The sequence below is a fragment of the Dermacentor variabilis genome, chromosome 4 (assembly GCF_050947875.1).
Source record: "Dermacentor variabilis isolate Ectoservices chromosome 4, ASM5094787v1, whole genome shotgun sequence".
NCBI lineage: Eukaryota > Metazoa > Arthropoda > Arachnida > Ixodida > Ixodidae > Dermacentor > Dermacentor variabilis.
The window spans coordinates 166,801,601-166,821,104 of NC_134571.1; the positions used below are offsets into that span (position 1 = coordinate 166,801,601).

At 49.1% G+C, this 19,504-nt stretch overlaps 10 non-coding genes across 10 annotated transcripts; all 10 read right to left on the reverse strand.

The window, feature by feature from the left end:
• Window positions 1-162: 162 nt before the first annotated feature.
• TRNAG-GCC (transfer RNA glycine (anticodon GCC)) lies at window positions 163-233 on the reverse strand. The gene has a single exon. It is a non-coding gene; the product is annotated as a tRNA-Gly (tRNA).
• Window positions 234-15,843: 15,610 nt separating this feature from the next.
• On the reverse strand, window positions 15,844-15,914 carry TRNAG-GCC (transfer RNA glycine (anticodon GCC)). The gene has a single exon. It is a non-coding gene; the product is annotated as a tRNA-Gly (tRNA).
• A 68-nt stretch (window positions 15,915-15,982) lies between these two features.
• On the reverse strand, window positions 15,983-16,053 carry TRNAG-GCC (transfer RNA glycine (anticodon GCC)). Its single transcript has one exon. It is a non-coding gene; the product is annotated as a tRNA-Gly (tRNA).
• A 68-nt stretch (window positions 16,054-16,121) lies between these two features.
• TRNAG-GCC (transfer RNA glycine (anticodon GCC)) lies at window positions 16,122-16,192 on the reverse strand. Its single transcript has one exon. It is a non-coding gene; the product is annotated as a tRNA-Gly (tRNA).
• Window positions 16,193-16,260: 68 nt separating this feature from the next.
• TRNAG-GCC (transfer RNA glycine (anticodon GCC)) lies at window positions 16,261-16,331 on the reverse strand. The gene has a single exon. It is a non-coding gene; the product is annotated as a tRNA-Gly (tRNA).
• Window positions 16,332-16,399: 68 nt separating this feature from the next.
• On the reverse strand, window positions 16,400-16,470 carry TRNAG-GCC (transfer RNA glycine (anticodon GCC)). Its single transcript has one exon. It is a non-coding gene; the product is annotated as a tRNA-Gly (tRNA).
• Window positions 16,471-16,538: 68 nt separating this feature from the next.
• On the reverse strand, window positions 16,539-16,609 carry TRNAG-GCC (transfer RNA glycine (anticodon GCC)). Its single transcript has one exon. It is a non-coding gene; the product is annotated as a tRNA-Gly (tRNA).
• Window positions 16,610-16,677: 68 nt separating this feature from the next.
• TRNAG-GCC (transfer RNA glycine (anticodon GCC)) lies at window positions 16,678-16,748 on the reverse strand. The gene has a single exon. It is a non-coding gene; the product is annotated as a tRNA-Gly (tRNA).
• Window positions 16,749-16,816: 68 nt separating this feature from the next.
• Window positions 16,817-16,887, reverse strand: TRNAG-GCC (transfer RNA glycine (anticodon GCC)). Its single transcript has one exon. It is a non-coding gene; the product is annotated as a tRNA-Gly (tRNA).
• A 929-nt stretch (window positions 16,888-17,816) lies between these two features.
• On the reverse strand, window positions 17,817-17,887 carry TRNAG-GCC (transfer RNA glycine (anticodon GCC)). Its single transcript has one exon. It is a non-coding gene; the product is annotated as a tRNA-Gly (tRNA).
• Between the last annotated feature and the right edge of the window lie 1,617 nt (window positions 17,888-19,504).

The window sequence follows — 19,504 nt, forward strand, 5'->3', positions numbered from 1 at the left end:
AGCTCTTTTGAAAAGAGAAACTGGTTCGGCCGGGAATCGAACCCGGGCCACCCGCGTGGCAGGCGAGTATTCTACCACTGAACCACCGACGCGAAGTTGCTGACTGCTATACATTAGTTTGGATCGTTCTGTTTCATCCGACAGCTCTTTTCAAAAAAGAGCTGCGTCGGCCGGGAATCGAACCCGGGCCACCCGCGTGGCAGGCGAGTATTCTACCACTGAACCACCGACGCGAAGTTGCTGACTGCTATACATTAGTTTGGATCGTTCCGTTTCATCCGACAGCTCTTTTCAAAGAAGAAACTGCGTCGGCCGGGAATCGAACCCGGGCCACCCGCGTGGCAGGCGAGTATTCTACCACTGAACCACCGACTTTTTTTTTTTTAATTTAATGCCGGTTTTCGACATAACACTGAATATACAAATACTACACACATGTCAGGAATACAAGCTTGCGGGGAAGAAGAAAAAGAAAAAAAATTACAATAATGCCGACTGTCCGTATGGGACCGGCGTCGTCAAATTAAAATTCCTTCATGGCTGTCAGAGCTTCTAGCCTCGACAGCCAATCCGGTGCACATTCTTGCAATTTCTGTACATCAACGAACCGCGACATACATTCTCTGAAATATATGTGAACCGGGCGGGCGTCGGCATCGCAATGGTACCCTGCCATGCGCGACCGCCATATACAGTGGAGTGCATTCAACATAATAAAGTCGTATGGAAATCCCTCTTCATCCTTAATTGGCAGATACCGGATCCCTTGGGGGTCTACAGGTAATTCTTTCTTCAGTGTTCGCTTCAAGACGTCCCAGAAGAACACAGCCGCCCAGCAGTGCAAGAACACGTGATCGATGGTTTCGGGCTTCTTGCAGATCAAGCAGTGTGAACCCCACGGCACAAGACAGCCTCGCTCTTCCATAAATGTCTTCACGGAAAGTGTTCCAGTGTGGAGCTTAAAAAAAAAGGTTTTAACCCCTGCTGGCACCTGCATGCGTTTCACCCGTTTAAGGACGTCTTGTCCTGGCCCTCCACTGTATATGGCTCTGTATAAGGGCACTGGGAACACAATGTCGCACACATCATTATACAGTGTTTTCCTTTTCACTTGACATAGATAATCTTTTGAAAAACGAACTGAAAGGAAGCGCACACTGTCGACCACTTCCTTAACATAACCCCGAAGTTTTCCGGTCATGCTTGCCGTACTAACAACATACGCCGGCAATGCATCGCTCAACCTGAGTTGACATACGGTGCGCAGAAAAGGATCGCGCACATCTCGAAAAAACAAAAAGCGGTTGACAAGTTGTCGAACAAAAAGATGTGCCAAGCCAACACCCCCGTCCTTCACTCTTCTAAAGAAATTGGTTCGGCTAGCTCTCTCCCATGCTGATCCCCAGATGAAGACCGCGAACACTCTGTGCAGCCTTTGCACATTTGCCCTGGAACAATGCAACACTTGCATAACATAATATAACTTCGCTATAAAAAACATATTACAAATTGTCGCCCTTGAAAAAATAGACTGGTTAGTGCTTGTCCATCTGTCCACTTTTTCTTTCGTTTCATTAGTTCGGTTCCTCCAGTACTCATCGCTGCTCTTGTACCTGTCGAGGGGAACACCCAGATACTTCGTCGGAGTTTTCACCCAGTTGACATTGGCGAAGTATTCCGGTGCCGAAGACCACTCCCCGTGCTACAGCCCGAGGGATTTGCCCCAATTGACTTTGCTGCCCGTGACGTCACAGAAATGTTTTACTACAGCAATTGTTTCAGTCACACTTGGTTCGTCTGTGCAACACACTGCAACGTCATCAGCATACGCTAGCAGCTTCACTTCGGATTCTGCCAATCTAAAACCACATATATTGTTATTTGCGGTAATGGCCACACACATTGCTTCTATGTATATAGCAAATAACAGAGGACTGAGGGGACAGCCTTGGCGCACTGAACGCATGATGTTAATGGGGGCCCCCAGCGACTTATTAACAATTAACCTTGTAGTGCAGTTCTGGTACGCCGAGGCCACACCCTCAGCGATGATGGTACCGACATTAACATGATCCAATATGGAGAACAAAATAACGTGAGCGACGCAATCGAACGCTTTCTCAAGATCAAGCTGAAGAACTGCAACGCCGGCACCGGTGACGTCACAGCACTCGAGCACACACCGCATCTTATGGATGTTAGAAAAAATTGTTCGCCCTTTGATTCCACAAGTTTGATGGTCTGTGACGATTTCCTTTATGACACTTTGAAGTCTGGTCGCTAAAATCTTCATAAATATCTTGTAATCCACATTTGTTAGTGATATGGGCCTATAGGATGATACGAATCTCAGTTTATCTAATTTATCGTTCTTCGGAATTAGAATGGTGTGCGCTTTCCCAAAAGAAGGTGGCAATGATTTCTGCTCGTACGCTTCATTAAATACTTCTACTAATAAAGGGGCCAGTTCTCTTTTCAGTGTCTTATATAAGGCGGCGCTGAGTCCATCTGGTCCCGGTGACTTGCCCAAGTTTAAATCGTCGATTGCCTTTTCGACTTCCCTCTCCGTTATTTTCCCTTCTTATCGCTCCTTAGCTTCATCACTCAAACGCGGCATGCGGTGCAGAAAGTCCGCTTTGAAACCCTCTAAATTCGCTTCCTGAAATGCAAAGAGTGACTGATAGTATTGGAAGAAGGCGTGTGCTATGCTCTCGTTGTCGTCAACAACAGCTCCATTCATTAAAAGTTGATCGACATGGTTTCGTCTTCCGTGTGCCTTCTCTAAACCGAGCGCCCTTTTAGTGGGCGTCTCCCATGCCGCCAGTGCATCTGCTCTTGCTCGCACGATGGCACCTTGATAACGTTCTTTGTCGAACTGTTCAAGCTTTTCCTTGACGCTCCGCACATCGTCCTTGTACAGACCAGGCTCTCTGCACTCAAGCGTTATGAGCTGCTGAAGTAGTGTTCGCAAACCCTTTTCTTTATATTCCCTCTCAAATTTGAGGCAGCTTGACCTGTCTAAGGCTTTCATTTTAACTTTTTGTTTAACACATTCCCACTTTTCTGCTATTGTATCAGCCGCATCTTCGCGTATTTCATTAACCGCATCCCGCACTGCCTTTACAAAAGATGCATCATTTAATAACAAGTCATTGAGTTTCCATAGATGCCAATTAAATGCATGTTCCCTTTTCCTTATACCTATGTTACATTTTACCAGGCAGTGATCCGAAAATGACACGGGTACAACGCAATAACCGTGGCATCTTGGAATCGTGTCCAACGAAATGTACATGCGATCCAGTCGCGCATGACTACTGCCTTGAAAACGCGTAAATGTCACTTGACGCTCCCCTTCCAGACATTGAAAAACATCATCGAGTTCATTTTCATTAATTAATTTTGACAAAACGTCACTACTTCTATCACGCACGCCGGCATTGTTGGCTCGGTCTCTAGCACTCAACACACAATTGAAGTCCCCTAGTAACACAACGCGCTTATTACAGCAAACATATTGTGAGAGGTTCGAAAAAAAGAGGACACGCTCGTCTACAGAATTCGGCGCATAAACGCATATGACGCGAAACTCAAAGTCAGAGATCGTAAAGTCACATAAAACAATCCTTCCATCCAGACAGGACCACACACTTTGAATATGTAAACCAGGCAGCTTCTTCACAAAAAGAATGCACCCCCCGGATGTGCCTACCGCATGACTCACCACCACAAAGTACCTAGTCGTGAATCGTCGCACCATGCTCCCAGGCTCCTCCTCTCCGTCAACCTTGGTTTCCTGGACGGCTAGTACGTCTATGTCATGGTCCGTTACCAACCGTAGGACCTGACATTGCCTACGACTAGCCGCCAACCCTCGCACATTTAGTGTGGCAATACTAAGTGACGGTATTTCATCCATCTTCATCTAGCGAGAAAAGTAGGCCCGGAGCATGGTGCTTACCCTTCACGACCAGCCCTTGGCTAGCCGCCTCCGGGGCCGTCCGGCTTCCCGGCATTGTTTGTCGTCGACACTTTGATCACAGGCTTTCTTTCAGGCGGCACATTCGGCTTTGGTTTGAAGCCCACCCGCCTCCCCTGGGGCGTCTTTGTCGGTGGTCCCTCGGTGGTGCTGGTCGCACCCTCGCCTTGGTCCTTGGTCTGGTCGTGGGGGCGTTTGGCCGGGCTGCCTAGAGTCTCAGTCCGGTCGCCGTCTTTCACGGCCTCGTCCTGCTGCATTGCCGTCATACCGTTGTCGGGCGGGTCTTCACTAATGGTTCCCGTCGCGGGGCCCACAGCAGTCGCGCCCTGCGCCTTGACACTCCGCTTCTCAGTACCTTGAGCAACCGTGCCTTCTGCGCCGACGGTAGACGTCTCGCCGACTGCCGCTGTCGGTACCAGGTCTCCGATGCCTGTAGCGGCGTCCCCCGTCTCGACCACGTCCATGACGTGCTCTGCGGCCACGTCGTTCACTGCTGGGCTTGTCACGGCGGCGTAGGATTTGACGCAGTCAGCGTCAACATGACCGAACCGTCTGCAGCGTGAACAGCGCGGAACTTTACACTCCCGGCGGACGTGCCCCGTGCCTTGGCAGCGCAGGCACTGCATGGGTCGACCAGGGACGACCACCAATGCCAGCTCTCCGCCGACGCGGACCTGATGAGGAAGGTCTTCCATTTTCACGCCGCTTTTCAGCTTTAGAAGCACAGTCCTGGTTGTCGACGTCTTGTCGCCCAGGCCATGGACGCGCCACCTTTCCCGGCTTCCCTCCTCCACCTTGCCGAAAGCCATGAACGCCGTCCGTATGTCCTCGTCTGCAACGCCATAGAGCAGCCAGTGAAGCCTAAGCTTCACCTGCTGGTCTTGCGGGTCCACGATGACACACCGTCTTCCCTTCACTTGCAGTTCTTTAAGGGCCATGAGGCCCTTCGTCGCAGTGGCGTCAGACAGCGTCACCGCCCAGACGTGGTTTATCTGGTACGCCCCTATGCATACCACGTCCGGCAGCAGTCCCGTCGGCAGAAGGGCGTCTCTAAAATCTTCGACCTTGTAAGGTCTGGCGCGTACATCACCGTGTAAAAACACGGTGTTAAAGGCAACTCGTCCTTTCGGCAGCTGAGGCAAAATAAACGGATAATCCTTATCGTCGTCGGTGATCCTGTTTCCGCGACCAAAAGTGGTCGCTGTCGCTGGCCCGGAAGAGGCCATGACCCTACGATCCGAACAGCTCGGCTGCCGGATGCAGAAAACCACCGACGCGAAGTTGCTGACTGCTATACATTAGTTTGGATCGTTCCGTTTCATCCGACAGCTCTTTTCAAAAAAGAAACTGCGTCGGCCGGGAATCGAACCCGGGCTTTTTTTTTTGCGCTATACATTGTTAAAAGAGAGTCAGCATAGCTTATGCCGACTCGCTGACATTAAAATTGCTTGAATCTAGCCAAGTCATCAAACAGCGGCAAGCACTCGAGCGGTTCTTTCTGCACTTTGTACACTTCACGCATGTAGACGACACTATCAATAAAGTGTTCTCGGACAGAACGGACATTCACATCCGCATGACGTACCGACATTCATGTTGACCATATAGTATGGAGGCTCAGCAGCATAATAAGGTCATATGGAACATCGTTATAGCCTGTATGTAAGTATCTGATACCCCGTGGGGTTATTGGTAATGCTTTCTTTAATGTCCGTTGTAAGATGTCCCAATAAAAAAAGGGATCCCAACAGTCGATGAAGACGTGATCAACAGTCTCTGGTTTTTTACACATTATACAATTGGTGGTCCACGGCACAAATATTCCCTTGTCGGCCAGCCAAGTCTTTACGGGCAGGGTATTTGTGTGGAGTTTAAAGACGAATGATTTTAACGATGGTTTCACGGGCATTCTTTTGACTCTTTTGAGGACTTCATCGCCTCAACCTCCATAGTATGCCATCCTATACATTGGAACTGGCATTAATGAGTCTATCAGATCATGATACAATTTCTTTCTTCTGGCGGAACTTAAATATTCTAGAGAGAAACGAACATTAAGCATACGGATACGGAAAGATGATACGACTTCCCGAAGGAAACCTCTAACTGGACGGGATTCAACATTCGTACATGAAACAAGGAAGTCAGGCAAAAGATTACTTAATCGCACTTGTATCATTGTGCGCAAAAATGGATCACTCTGGTTCCGCAAGAACATAAACCGCGATACAATCTGGCGTACAAATAGGTGTGACAGTCCAAGACCACCGCTGCGAACTGATCTCAACAGATTTGAGCAGCTGCAGCGTTCCCAAGTTGAGTTCCAAATGAACACAGCGAACACTCGATGCAGCTTCTGTACATTCACTCTCGACATGAATAGCGCTTGTAGTATATACCATATTTTAGCAACCAGAAAAATGTTGCACACCGTGGAGCGCGCGAAAATTGACAGATTGCGATCTTGCCATGCCAGCGCTTTTTCCTTCGCCGTCTGTGTTTCCTGTTCCCAGAACTGAGTACTGTCTTTGTAATGCTCAAGCAGCACGCCAAGGTATTTCACAGGCATGGTTACCCACTGTATGTTTGCGAAAGAGCACGGTGTGCTTTGCCACGCGCCATGCCAAAACCCGATGCTCTTGTCCCAGTTTATGGCACTACCTGTTTTTTCACAATAGCTTTTCGCCACTGTGACCACTTCCCTGACACTGTCATAGTCATCACAAAACACTGCTAGATCGTCTGCGTAGGAAAGCACTTTCACCTCACTCTGCTGTAATTTGAATCCTCTTATTTTCTCGTTCTCCCTAATGGCTAGGCAAAAGGGCTCCAGGTATAATGTGAAAAGCAATGACGAAATTGGGCACCCTTGTTTCAGAGATGAGCAAACATTGACACTTCTCGTGAGAGACTTGTTGATAATCAACCGTGTGCTGCAGTCTGTGTAGACCATTTTCAAACCATCTATAATCACTGTTCCTATGTTCGTGTATTCTAAAATCTCGAAGAGAATGTCATGAGACACACGGTCATATGCCTTCTCCAGGTCTAGCTGCAACATTGCAACTTTACCCTCGAAAGCATCGACGCATTCTAGAACGCTCCTGGCGACGTGTACGTTGGTGGTTATTGTGCGCCCTTGAATCCTACGCGTTTGGTGGGCTCCAACTAAAAGTTTAATTACGCTCTGTAGCCTTTTTGCCAGTATTTTCATAAAAAATTTATAGTCAGTGTTCGCATAGCTAATGGGACGGTACGATGCAACAGACAGGCGCTTTACTGGATCGTCAGATTTCGGTATCAGGACCATCCGAGCTGTTCGGAAAGACGGGAGTATTCGGTTGTTTTTGTAGGACTGCACTAAAAATTTCCTCATAATTGTTGCTATTTCTGCTTTAAAAGTTTTGTAGAAAGCTGCGCTTAAACCATCCGGCCCAGGTGCCTTTCCTGAGCCTAGTTCTTCTATAGCAGCTTCAACTTCACGCGCAGTTATAGACGCTTCGAGGCCTTATTTAACGCTATCTTCCAATCTTGGCATTAAGTGTAGGAAGTGGCTTATGAAACCACCCAGATCAGTTTTCTTCTTGCTGAAAAGGTCTGCATAGTGTTCAAGAAAGGCGTGTTCAATGATCCGGCGGTGAGTCGTCACTTCGTCGTTGTAGCTTATCAGCTTCATATCACTGCGGCGAGCGTAAGCTTTCTCGTCACTAAGCGCGCGTTTATTCGGTGTTTCTCCTCGCCACAATCTTTCTGCACGGGCTCTTATCATGGCACCGCGCTACTTCTCTGTGTCGATGATTTCTAATTGGCTTTTAACTTTCCTGATTTCCTTCATGACTTGGCCAGGTTCTGTGCTTTCTACATTAAGTAGAAAGTCGTGTTTACTCCTCAGGGCTTTTTCTTTCTGTTTTTCTTCTTGTCTCAGTTTAGTTACTCTTTCTATAGCACTCATCTTCAATTCATTTTTAAAATCTTCCCACATGGTGACTACATATTTCTCTTCAGCTACAATCAATCGTCCGAGTTTTTCTTTAATGTCATTTACAAAACAGTCATCGTTGAGTAGCTTAACGTTAAATTTCCACAATTCCCACGAGAAATTTGTTTTTCGTTCTTTTGTTCCTATTGTGAAGGCAACCAAACTGTGGTCACTAAAAGAGACTTGCTTGTTCTCGTACGTTTTACATGGTACCGGTTCTAGTAATACATAAGCCCTAGCATAAGCCTTAGCCTAGCATGGCTAAGTCCTTGAATATGAGTAAATCGCGGAACACTGTGATCGTACAACACACAGCCGACGTCTTCCAGTTTGTATTCACTGACAAGATTGTTCAATAGCAGTGCGCTACGATCATTCATCGGCAATTTTTTCACGCGATCCTCCAGAAAACAAACACAATTGAAATCGCCAAGTAATACCAAAAGTTTGTCGGTCTTTAAATAATCCTCAACTCGTTCGAAAAAGGACTGTCTCTCGCTCTCTCTATTAGGGGTGTAAATACAAATAACTCACCAGACAATTTCACTCAAGGTAAAATCGACAACCAGGCGTCCCGTTTCACACACTGTAACTGCTTCCACACCTGCATTTAGGCTATTGCGCAAAAAAATAGCGCAGCCCCCCGATGTGCCGGCCGCATGACAGACGCATACATTGTAACGCGGAACGAATGGTTGCACCATGCGATCCGTTTGCTCTTGACTCGCTATCTTGGTTTCTTGAATGGCGATTATGTCAAGATCGTTTTCCAGAAAGATACGACTCAATCGATATTACCGCCGCCTCGTGCTTAGTCCTCGGACGTTTAGCGTGGCAATACGAATCGCGGTGTTAATTGCGGCCTCCATTATGAGCAAGAACAATCGGTTCGCATAGCGCTTACCTTGAGAGACCCATGCACTATGCATAAAGTGGTGTCCTCTGTTCTGTAGTACATGGCTCCGCCACTCAAGCTGGCGGTATCACACGTAGTGGCCATATCTAGGTTGCAGTACCCAAAACGAAGCCGCTACGGGGCGGCCCCGGCTCGGGTCTCCGCTCGACTTGGACGTCGGGCCTTGGCTTGAAAGGCGTACGTCGCAGCTGAGCCGCCTTTGTAGGTGGTTCGCTGCATGTCGTTGCTCCAGAGGTCCCGGTTACGCCGATTGTTTCCTCGTGTGCCCGCTCGCAGGCATGCTAGTGGCTGCTGACATGTCGACGACAGTCGTAGCATACGCCTCGGCACACGTAGTTGCAGGCGACGGCTTCGAGGGGACATCACTCTGTTCTGTAGCGAAACTGATTATCAGACGCCCCGTTTTCAGTTTTTTTGCGAGTATCAGCCTCGTCATTGGTTTTCTTGTCTGGGCACAAGTTTTTGGGGTGACGAGACTGCTTCTGTGTGACCGCGTTGACAACCTTGTCGCTCTTAACCGGAGAAATATCTTCAACTTCAGCCCCATCCATGAGGTGTTCAGATACTTCTTCTTCTATTCTCGTTGGTCCTGCGACGACGGCGTATGTCTTGACGCACTGAGATCGTTCATGGCCGAAGCGGCGGCAGACCTCGCAGCGTGGAACTCGACAGTCCCGGCGAATATGACCGGTTGTATGGCACCGCAGGGAAAGTGGGGCGCGGCCCGGAATTACGGCAAGGACGAGCTCCCCTGCTATGCGTAGTTGGTGCGGAATATCGGCGACTGTAGTACCTGCCTTAAGCTGCAGTGCCACCGACCGCGTCGTTGAGCCCTTGCCCAAAATCCCTTGAACACGCCACTGTTCTTTCGCCGCGTCCGTAACCGTTCCGTATGGGGCAAGAAATTGTCTGATGTCTTCATCTGACACGTTTGGCAGCATCCAGTGTAACTTCATGCGCACGCCTTGATTGGTGGGGTCAACAACAATACACCGCCGTTCTTTGACAATGATGCTTCGCATAGCAAGCAGTTTCCTAGTGGCTTCAGTCGTCTTCATCATGACCGCCCACACGTGATTCATCTGATACGCCCCCAAAGCAACTACTTCGGGGAGCAGTTCCAGACGAACCAGAGCGTCACGGAAATCCTCAACCTTGTACGGTCTTCCACGGACGTCCGCGTGTAAAAAAAATTGGATGACGCTTAAGCTTCGCCTTCAAGAGTGGAACGCGACAGCGTTCCCGTCTACCCGCCAAGGGGTGTAAGACAATGGGCTACGGCGCAGCGACTACGCGCCCAGCATCGGACGCGGTGAGCGTCGAGCAACGCAGCGTTCGGCGCGACAACGAAATGTGCGCCTGAGCAAGCGACGCACGCCTGAGCCTTAGAAACAGCTCGTTTCTAAGGCAACACCGCGTTCACTAGAGGCGCTTTTGTACCGCTTTGAAGCATCGAACTCGTGGCTCAGTGGTAACGTCTCCGTCTCACACTCCGGAGACCCTGGTTCGATTCCCACCCAGCCCATCTTGGAAGTTGCTTTTTATTTATGAAGTGCCTGCCGTGATTTATCGCTCACGGCCAACGCCGCGGACGCCGACGCCGACACCGACGCCGACGACACCGGCTTTTCTGCGACACGAGCTCCTTAACGCTATCGCGTTAAAACAGTATTAAGGACGATTCGAGCGGTAGGCAAGTGCGGCAAAATCACCTGATGATCCTCGTCTTCAAAAACAGCATTCCTGTTACCGCGGCCGTTCGCGGCCGCTAACGCCGCTCCGTCGGAGCACATGATAACACGTCCGTTTACTGCGGTGCCCGGAAGTGGAATGTGGAACCACTGACACGCTGCGGCTGTTTCGTATACACAGTCCGGATCATACCACTGCATCCACACCTTCTTTCAAAAAGGAACTGCGTCGACCGCGAATCGAACCCGGGCCACCCGCGTGGCAGGCGAGTATTCTACCACTGAACCACCGACGCTTTTTTTTTATTTATTGCCGGTCTTCGACGTTACTAAGACCATACAGTTAGCAGACACTTATGTATCAAAAATTCCAACCACTGGAGGAGAAAGAAAAAGAAAACAATGGAAGGTACGTAAAGAAAGAAACCGTACAATAGAGCCGTCTGTCCATATTGGACCGGCGTTGTCTAACTAAAGTTCCTTCATGGCTGTCAGGGGTTGTAGCCTCGACAGCCAATCCGGTACACATTCTTCTATTTTCTGAATTTCAATAAATCGCGACATACATTCTTTGAAGTAAACGCGAGCTGGCCTAGCGTCAGGATCGCAATGGTACCCTGCCATGCGAGCCCGCCATATACAGTGTAGAGCATTCAACATAACAAAGTCATAGGGAACCCCGTCGTCATCTTTAATGGCCAGATGCCTGATACCTTGGGGGTCCACCGGTAGCTCTTTCTTCAGGGTTCACTTTAAGACGTCCCAGAAGAAAACTGCCGCCCAGCAATGTAGGAAAACGTGATCTATATTTTCGGGCTTCTTGCATATCAAGCAGTGCGACCCCCAAGGTACGAGACAACCCCTTTCCTCCAGAAACGTCTTCACGGAGAGCGTTCCGGTGTGTAGCTTAAAGAAGAAGGTCTTTACCCCTGGTGGTACCTGCATGTGTTTTACTCTTTTAAGTACATCCTGTCCTGGCCCTCCACTGTATATGGCTCTGTATAAGGGCACTGGGAAAACAATGTCGCATACATCTCTATACAATGTTTTCTTTTTCACTTCACAAAGGTAATCATTTGTAAAACGAACAGAAAGGAAGTGTACACTGTCGACCACTTCCTTGAAATATCCACGCAGCGTTCCCGTCATGCTTGCCGTGCTAACAACATGTGCCGGCAAAGCGTTACTCAACCTTAGCTGGCATACGGTGCGCAGAAAAGGATCGCGCACATCGCGAAAAAACAAAAATTGGTTTACAACTTGACGAACAAAGAGATGCGCCAGGCCCACACCCCCATCCTGAATTCTTTTGAACAAATTTGTTCGGCTGCACCGTTCGCATGTTGATCCCCAGATGAAAACCGCAAACACTCTGTGCAGCCTTTGCACATTTACTCTAGAACAATACAGTGTTTGCAAGACGTAATATAACTTAGTAATAAAAAACATGTTACAAACTGTCGCTCTTGCAAACATGGACAGGCTATTACCTTTCCATTTATCTACTTTTTCTTTCAGTTCTTTGGTTTGGTTCCTCCAGTATTCGTCGCTGCTATTGTACCTGTCTAGCGGAACACCCAGATACCTTGTCGGAGTTTTCACCCAGTTCACGTTCGCGAAATAGTCGGGTGCAGAAAACCAGTCCCCGTGCCACAGCCCTAGCGATTTGCCACAGTTTACTCTGCTACCCGTTACGGCACAGAAATGCTTTACTACAGATATTGTTTCCATTACACTCGGTTTGTCAGTGCAACACACTGCAATGTCATCTGCATATGCAAGCAACTTCACTTCTGTCGCTGCCAATCTGAAACCCCGTATTCCGTCATTTTCATTAATTGCTACACACATTGCTTCTACGTAGATGGCAAATAACAGCGGGCTGAGGGGGCAGCCTTGGCGCACTGAACGCATGATGTTAATGGGGGCCCCCAGAGACTTATTAACAATTAATCTTGTTGTGCAATTCTGGTACGCCAAGGCCACGCCCTCAGTGATGATGGAACCGACATTAACATGATCTAAGATGGCAAACAAAATAACGTGAGCGACACAATCGAACGCTTTCTCTAGGTCGAGCTGAAGAACTGCAACACCGCCACCGGTGACGTCACAGCACTCGAGCACACATCGCATCTTATGGATGTTTGAAAAAATTGATCGCCCTTTGAGGCCACAAGTTTGATGGTCTGCGACTATTTCCTTGATGACGCCTTGAAGCCTGCTAGCTAAAACCTTCATAAATATTTTATAATCGACGTTTGTTAGTGAAATCGGTCTGTAGGATGACACGAATCTGAGTTTGTCTATTTGATCGCTCTTCGGTATTAGAATGGTGTGCGTTTTTCCGAAGGAAGGTGGTAATGATTTCTTTTCGTATGCGCCATTAAATACATGCGCAAGCAAAGGCGCCAGCTCTCTTTTAAAAGCTTTATATAGACCCGCGCTGAGTCCATCAGGTCCCGGTGATTTACCCAAGTTCAAATCGTCGATTGCCTTTTCGACTTCTCTCTCCCTTATTTTTTCCTCTAATCGCTTTTTTACGTCATCGCTCAAACGTGGCATGCGATGCAGAAAACCTGCTTTAAAACCCTCAACATTCGCTTCCTGAAATGCGAAGAGCGAGTGATAGTACTCAAAGAAGGCGCGCTGAATGCTATCACTGTCTTCAACGACATTCCCGTTCACTAAAATCTGGTCGACGTGGTTTCTTCGTCCATACGCCTTCTCCAAGCCGAGCGCCCTTCTTGTTGGCGTCTCCCCTGCCGCTAGTGCGTCTGCTCGTGCGCGCACTATTTCACCTTGATATCGTTCCTTGTCAAAAAGTTCAAGTTTTTCTTTGACGTTTCGCACATCGTCTTTGTACTCACCAGGCGCTCTGCACTCAAGCGTTAGCAGCTGCCCAAGCAGTGTTCTTAAACCCTTTTCTTTCATTTCCTTCTCGAATTTTTTACAACTGGATCTTTCTATCGCTTTCATTTTAACCTTTTGTTTAAAACATTCCCACTTCTCGACGATTGTTCCCGCAGCATCACATTGAACTTCATTAACCGCATCCCGTACCACCTGTAAAAAGGGCTGGTCATTTAGTAACAAGGCATTCATTTTCCACATGTCCCATTTAAATACATGTCTCCTTTTCATTATACCTACGTTACATTTCACTAGGCAGTATCTGAAAACGACACTGGTACTACACAGTAACCGTGGCATCTTGGAATTGTATCCAATGAAATGTACATTCGGTCCAAACGCGCATGGCTGCTGCCCTGAAAACGTGTAAAAGTCACTTGACGCCCCCCTTCCAGACATTCATAAACATCATTGAGTTCATTTTCATTAATTAAATTTGATAACACTTCACTGCTTCGGTCACGCACACCTGCATTATTGACTCTGTCTCCAGCATTCAACACACAATTAAAGTCGCCTAACAGCATCACGCGCATATTGCAACATACATATTGTGTAAGTTTCGAAAAAAAAAAACGGACGCGCTCATCTACTGAATTGGGCGCATATACGCATATGACGCGGAATTCAGCATCACACATAACAATATCACAGAGAACAATCCTTCCTGACTGACACGAAAAAGTACTTTGAATCTGCAGTCCAGGCAGCTTTTTCACAAGAAGAACGCACCCTCCAGCCGTGCCTACCGCATGGCTAACCACCACAAAATACCTAGTCGTGAAACGTCGCACCATGCTCCCGGTCTCTCCCTCTCCTTCAACCTTAGTTTCCTGGACGGCTAGTACGTCTATGTCGTGGTCAGTGACCAACCGTAGGACCTGACTTTGCCTACGACTAGCCGCCAGCCCTCTCATGTTTAATGTGGCAATCCTAAGGGACGGTATTTGAGCCATCTTGACCTAAAAGAAAAGTAAAGTAGGCCCGGAGCATGGTGCTTACCGCTCACGACTAGCCATCGGCTAGCCGCCTCCGGGACCTCCCGGTTTGTTGGTGTCCTTAGACGTGGCCGCTTTGTCGGCAGGCTTCCTTTCAGGCGGTACATAGGGCTTTGGCTTGTAGCCCATCCGCCTCCCATGAGGCGTCTTCGTCGGCGGTCCTTCACTGGTGCTGGGTGCCCGATCCTCGCGGTCCTTCGTCTGGTCGTGGGTGCGCTTGACGGAGGCAGCAAGAGCCCCAGTACGGTCATCGTCGGTGACGCCCTCGTCCTGCTGCATTGCGGTCGCGTCGTCAGGTACGTCTTCACTGACGCTTCCCGTCGTCTGCCCCTTAGTCGTAGCGACCTGTTCCGCCCTACTCGGTTTCTGGGTAGCCTCAGCCGCCTTTCCGTCCACCTCCAGAGTCGTCGACCCACTAGTTGTAGCTGTCGAGACCGTGTCACCGGTTCCTTTAGCCGCATCCTCCGCCTCGGCCACGTCCATCACGTGCTCTGCCGCCACGTCAATAGCTGGTGAGCCTGTCACAGCGGCATAAGACTTCACGCAGTCCGCGTCAACGTGGCCGAAACGTCTGCACCGGGAACAGCGGGGGACTCTGCATTCTCGGCGGACGTGTCCCGTGCCGTGACAGCGCAGGCACTGCATCGGTCGACCGGCAACGACGCCCAAGGCCAACTCACCGCCGACGCGGATCTGATGAGGAAGATCCTCAACCTTTACGCTGCCCTTCAGTTTGAGGAGGACGGTCCTTGTCGATGAGGTCTTGGTCCCCATGCCTTCCACGCGCCACCGCTCACGGCTCACCTCCTCCACCTTGTCGAAAGCCGCCAACGCCGTCCGGACGTCCTCGTCGGCAACGCCGTACAGCAACCACTGAAGCCTAATCTTCACTTGGTGGTCCTGCGGGTCAACGATGACGCACCGTCGTCCCTTAACTTGTAGTTCCTTAAGGTCCAGCATCCTTCTTGTGGCAGTCGCGTCGCTGAGGGTCACTGCCCAGACGTGGTTGATCTGGTACGCCCCTATGCATACCACATCAGGCAGCAGGCCCGTCGGCAGTATGGCGTCTCTAAAATCCTCGACCTTGTAAGGTCTGGCGCGAACATCACCGTGCAAAAATACGGTGTTAATCACCACTTGTCCTTTAGGCAGTTGGGGCAAGATAAATGCATATTCCTTATCGTCACTCAGCCTGTTTCCGCGGCCAAAAGTGGCCGCTGTCGCTGCTCCACTGGAGCCCATCATTCTGCTGACCGCTCAGCTCGGCTGCCGGAAGCAGAATGACTGAACCACCGACGCGCTGCGGCTGTTTCGTATACACAGTCTGGATCATTCCACTTCATCCACAGCTCCTATCAAAAATAAACTGCGTCGGCCGGGAATCGAACCCGGGCCACCCGCGTGGCAGGCGAGTATTCTACCACTGAACCACCGACGCGCTGCGGCTGTTTCGTATACACAGTCTGGATCATTCCACTTCATCCACAGCTCCTTTCAAAAATAAACTGCGTCGGCCGGGAATCGAACCCGGGCCACGCGCGTGGCAGGCGAGTATTCTACCACTGAACCACCGACGCGCTGCGGCTGTTTCGTATACACAGTCTGGATCATTCCACTTCATCTACAGCTCCTTTCAAAAATAAACTGCGTCGGCCGGGAATCGAACCCGGGCCACCCGCGTGGCAGGCGAGTATTCTACCACTGAACCACCGACGCGCTGCGGCTGTTTCGTATACACAGTCTGGATCATTCCACTTCATCCACAGCTCCTTTCAAAAATAAACTGCGTCGGCCGGGAATCGAACCCGGGCCACCCGCGTGGCAGGCGAGTATTCTACCACTGAACCACCGACGCGCTGCGGCTGTTTCGTATACACAGTCAGGATCATTCCACTTCATCCACAGCTCCTTTCAAAAATAAACTGCGTCGGCCGGGAATCGAACCCGGGCCACCCGCGTGGCAGGCGAGTATTCTACCACTGAACCACCGACGCGCTGCGGCTGTTTCGTATACACAGTCTGGATCATTCCACTTCATCCACAGCTCTTTTCAAAAATAAACTGCGTCGGCCGGGAATCGAACCCGGGCCACCCGCGTGGCAGGCGAGTATTCTACCACTGAACCACCGACGCGCTGCGGCTGTTTCGTATACACAGTCTGGATCATTCCACTTCATCCACAGCTCCTTTCAAAAATAAACTGCGTCGGCCGGGAATCGAACCCGGGCCACCCGCGTGGCAGGCGAGTATTCTACCACTGAACCACCGACGCGCTGCGGCTGTTTCGTATACACAGTCTGGATCATTCCACTTCATCCACAGCTCCTTTCAAAAATAAACTGCGTCGGCCGGGAATCGAACCCGGGCCACCCGCGTGGCAGGCGAGTATTCTGCCACTGAACCACCGACGCTTTTCTTTTTCTGCATTGCCTGCCTTTGACAAAGAAAGAACAGCAATAGCAATACACAAAACAAAACATAAAAGATACAATGAACACGTCGTATTGACATAAACAGCCTGGTAGGGGACTGGCTTCGCCACATTAAAATTCATTTAGAGCCATCAATGGCTCCATCCTTGACAGCCACTCGGGGGTATCACCACCGGCCTTCAAAATCTCAACAAACCGATGGACAGTTTCACGGAAATAAATTCGCGTAGGTCGTGCGTCGGGATCGCAGTAGTATCCTGCCATTCGAGAGCGCCAAATACTGTGGAGGCCAATTAATATCATTAAATCAAACGGAAAACCGTCCGCGTTAGTAATGGGTAGATACCGTATTCCATGAGGGTCGAGAGGAAATTGTTTCTTTAACGTTCTTTGTAGTACGTCCCAAAAAAATGCCTCTCCCCAACAATGAAGAAAGACGTGATCTATTGTTTCTGGTTGTTTGCAGATAAGGCAGTGAGATCCCTATGGAAGAAATAAGCCCTTTTCCTGTAAAAACATTTTTACTGGCAACGTTCCAGTGTGTACCTTAAAAAAAAAGGTTTTAACCCTTGGCGCAACTTGCATTTTTTTACTCTCTTTAACACGTCCCTACCAGGGCCTCCACTGTACAAGGCTCTGCACATTGGCTCCGGCAGAACAACGTCACACAAATCCTTGTACAATGTTTTCTTTCTGACAGTAGATAAATATTCGTTTGAAAACCTCGTCGCAAGAAATCGTACACTTGCGACAACTTCCCTAAAATATCCAAAAATGCCTTCCGGGAGTGTTTCGGTTGAAACAACAAAGCCTGGCAACGCGCGCCCAAGCCTTACTTGCGCTGCGGCTGTTTCGTATACACAGTCTGGATCATTCCACTTCATCCACAGCTCCTTTCAAAAATAAACTGCGTCGGCCGGGAATCGAACCCGGGCCACCCGCGTGGCAGGCGAGTATTCTACCACTGAACCACCGACGCTTTTTTTTTCTTTATTGCCAGTCCTCGACATATCACAACTCAAATTCCTAAATGATATAAACAAAGACCAAAGAAGCAAAAAGGAATGAATACACAAACGGAACAAAGAACAGTAATATTTACATTCGTTGCCGTCCGCTACTGTGGCACGACGTTGTCGGATTAAACTTCCTTTAGTGCTGTCAGGGGTTCAACCCTCGACAGCCACTTAGGAACAGGCTGTTGCAACTTCTGCACTTCGACATACCGTTGCATGCATTCACAAAAGTATAGACGCACCGGTCGGGCATCCGGGTCACAATGGTAACCCGCCATTCTTGCGCGCCATAAACAGTGGAGGCCCGTACGCATGATCAGGTCGTACGGGAAACCTTCGTCGTCATATACTGGCAGAAACCTGATTCCGTGGGGATCTATAGGTAGCTCCTTTTTTAGAGTCCTTTGTAACACGTCCCAGAAAAAGACCCCTTCCCGACAGTGGATGAAGACATGATCTATGCTTTCTGTTTCTTTACATTTAAGGCAGTGGGTTCCCCATGGCATGTAGAACCCACGTTGTTCAAGAAAGATTTTAACAGGTAGAGTACCGGTGTGTAATTTAAAGAAGAACGATTTAGTGGCTGGTTGAACTGGCATCTTCTTCACCCTTTTCAATACATCTAGGCCTGGGCCTCCACTGTACGGGGCTCTGTATATGGGTACCAGCAAAACACTGTCACATAAATCACGATATAACTATTTCCGTTTTACACTCCACAAATATGCACTAGAAAAACGAACACGCAAAAAGGAAACACTCTGAATTATTTCCCTAAAGAAACCACGAACTGGTCCTGGAATTGTTTCGGTGCCTACAACGAATTCGGGAAGTGACCTTGACAACTTCATTTGGATAACGGTGCGTAGAAATGGGTCATTTGTGCCTCGAAAAAAGAAGAACCTGTGTACTAGTTGACGCAAGAAGAGGTGCGCCAACCCCAGACCGCCATCCTCCACGCGCCGGAAGAGATTATCTCGGCTACATCGCTCCCAGCTCGATGCCCACACGAAAACAGCGAACACGCGGTGCAGTTTCTGCACATTAATCCGAGAGCACTGTAGGACCTGCATTACGTACCAGATCTTTGTTACGAGAAACATGTTGCACGCTGTTGTTTTCGTGAACATTGACAGGTGGCCGGCGTTCCATCGGTCGGCTTTTTCTTTTATTTCTTTTGTCCGCTCCTTCCAGTACTCGCTACTGTCCTTGTAGGCATCAAGGGGTGCGCCAAGGTACTTAACTGGCGTCGTGACCCAGGTGACGTTCGAGAAGTGGTCTGGTGTGGACGCCCATCCCCCGTGCCAAAACCTCAAACATTTCTGCCAGTTCACGAAGCTATTAGTGGCATTACCAAACTGTCTGACGATACTCACAGCGTTCAATACACTTTGCGTATCTTTACAACATACAGCCACATCGTCAGCATATGCCAATAACTTCACCTCTGCTGCTTGGAGGCAAAATCCCTTAATGTATTCATTTTCAATGATGGCCTCACATAGCGTTTGTATGTAAACACAAAACAGGAGTGGGCTGAGTGGACAACCCTGGCGAACGGAGCGCTTCACGTTAATGGA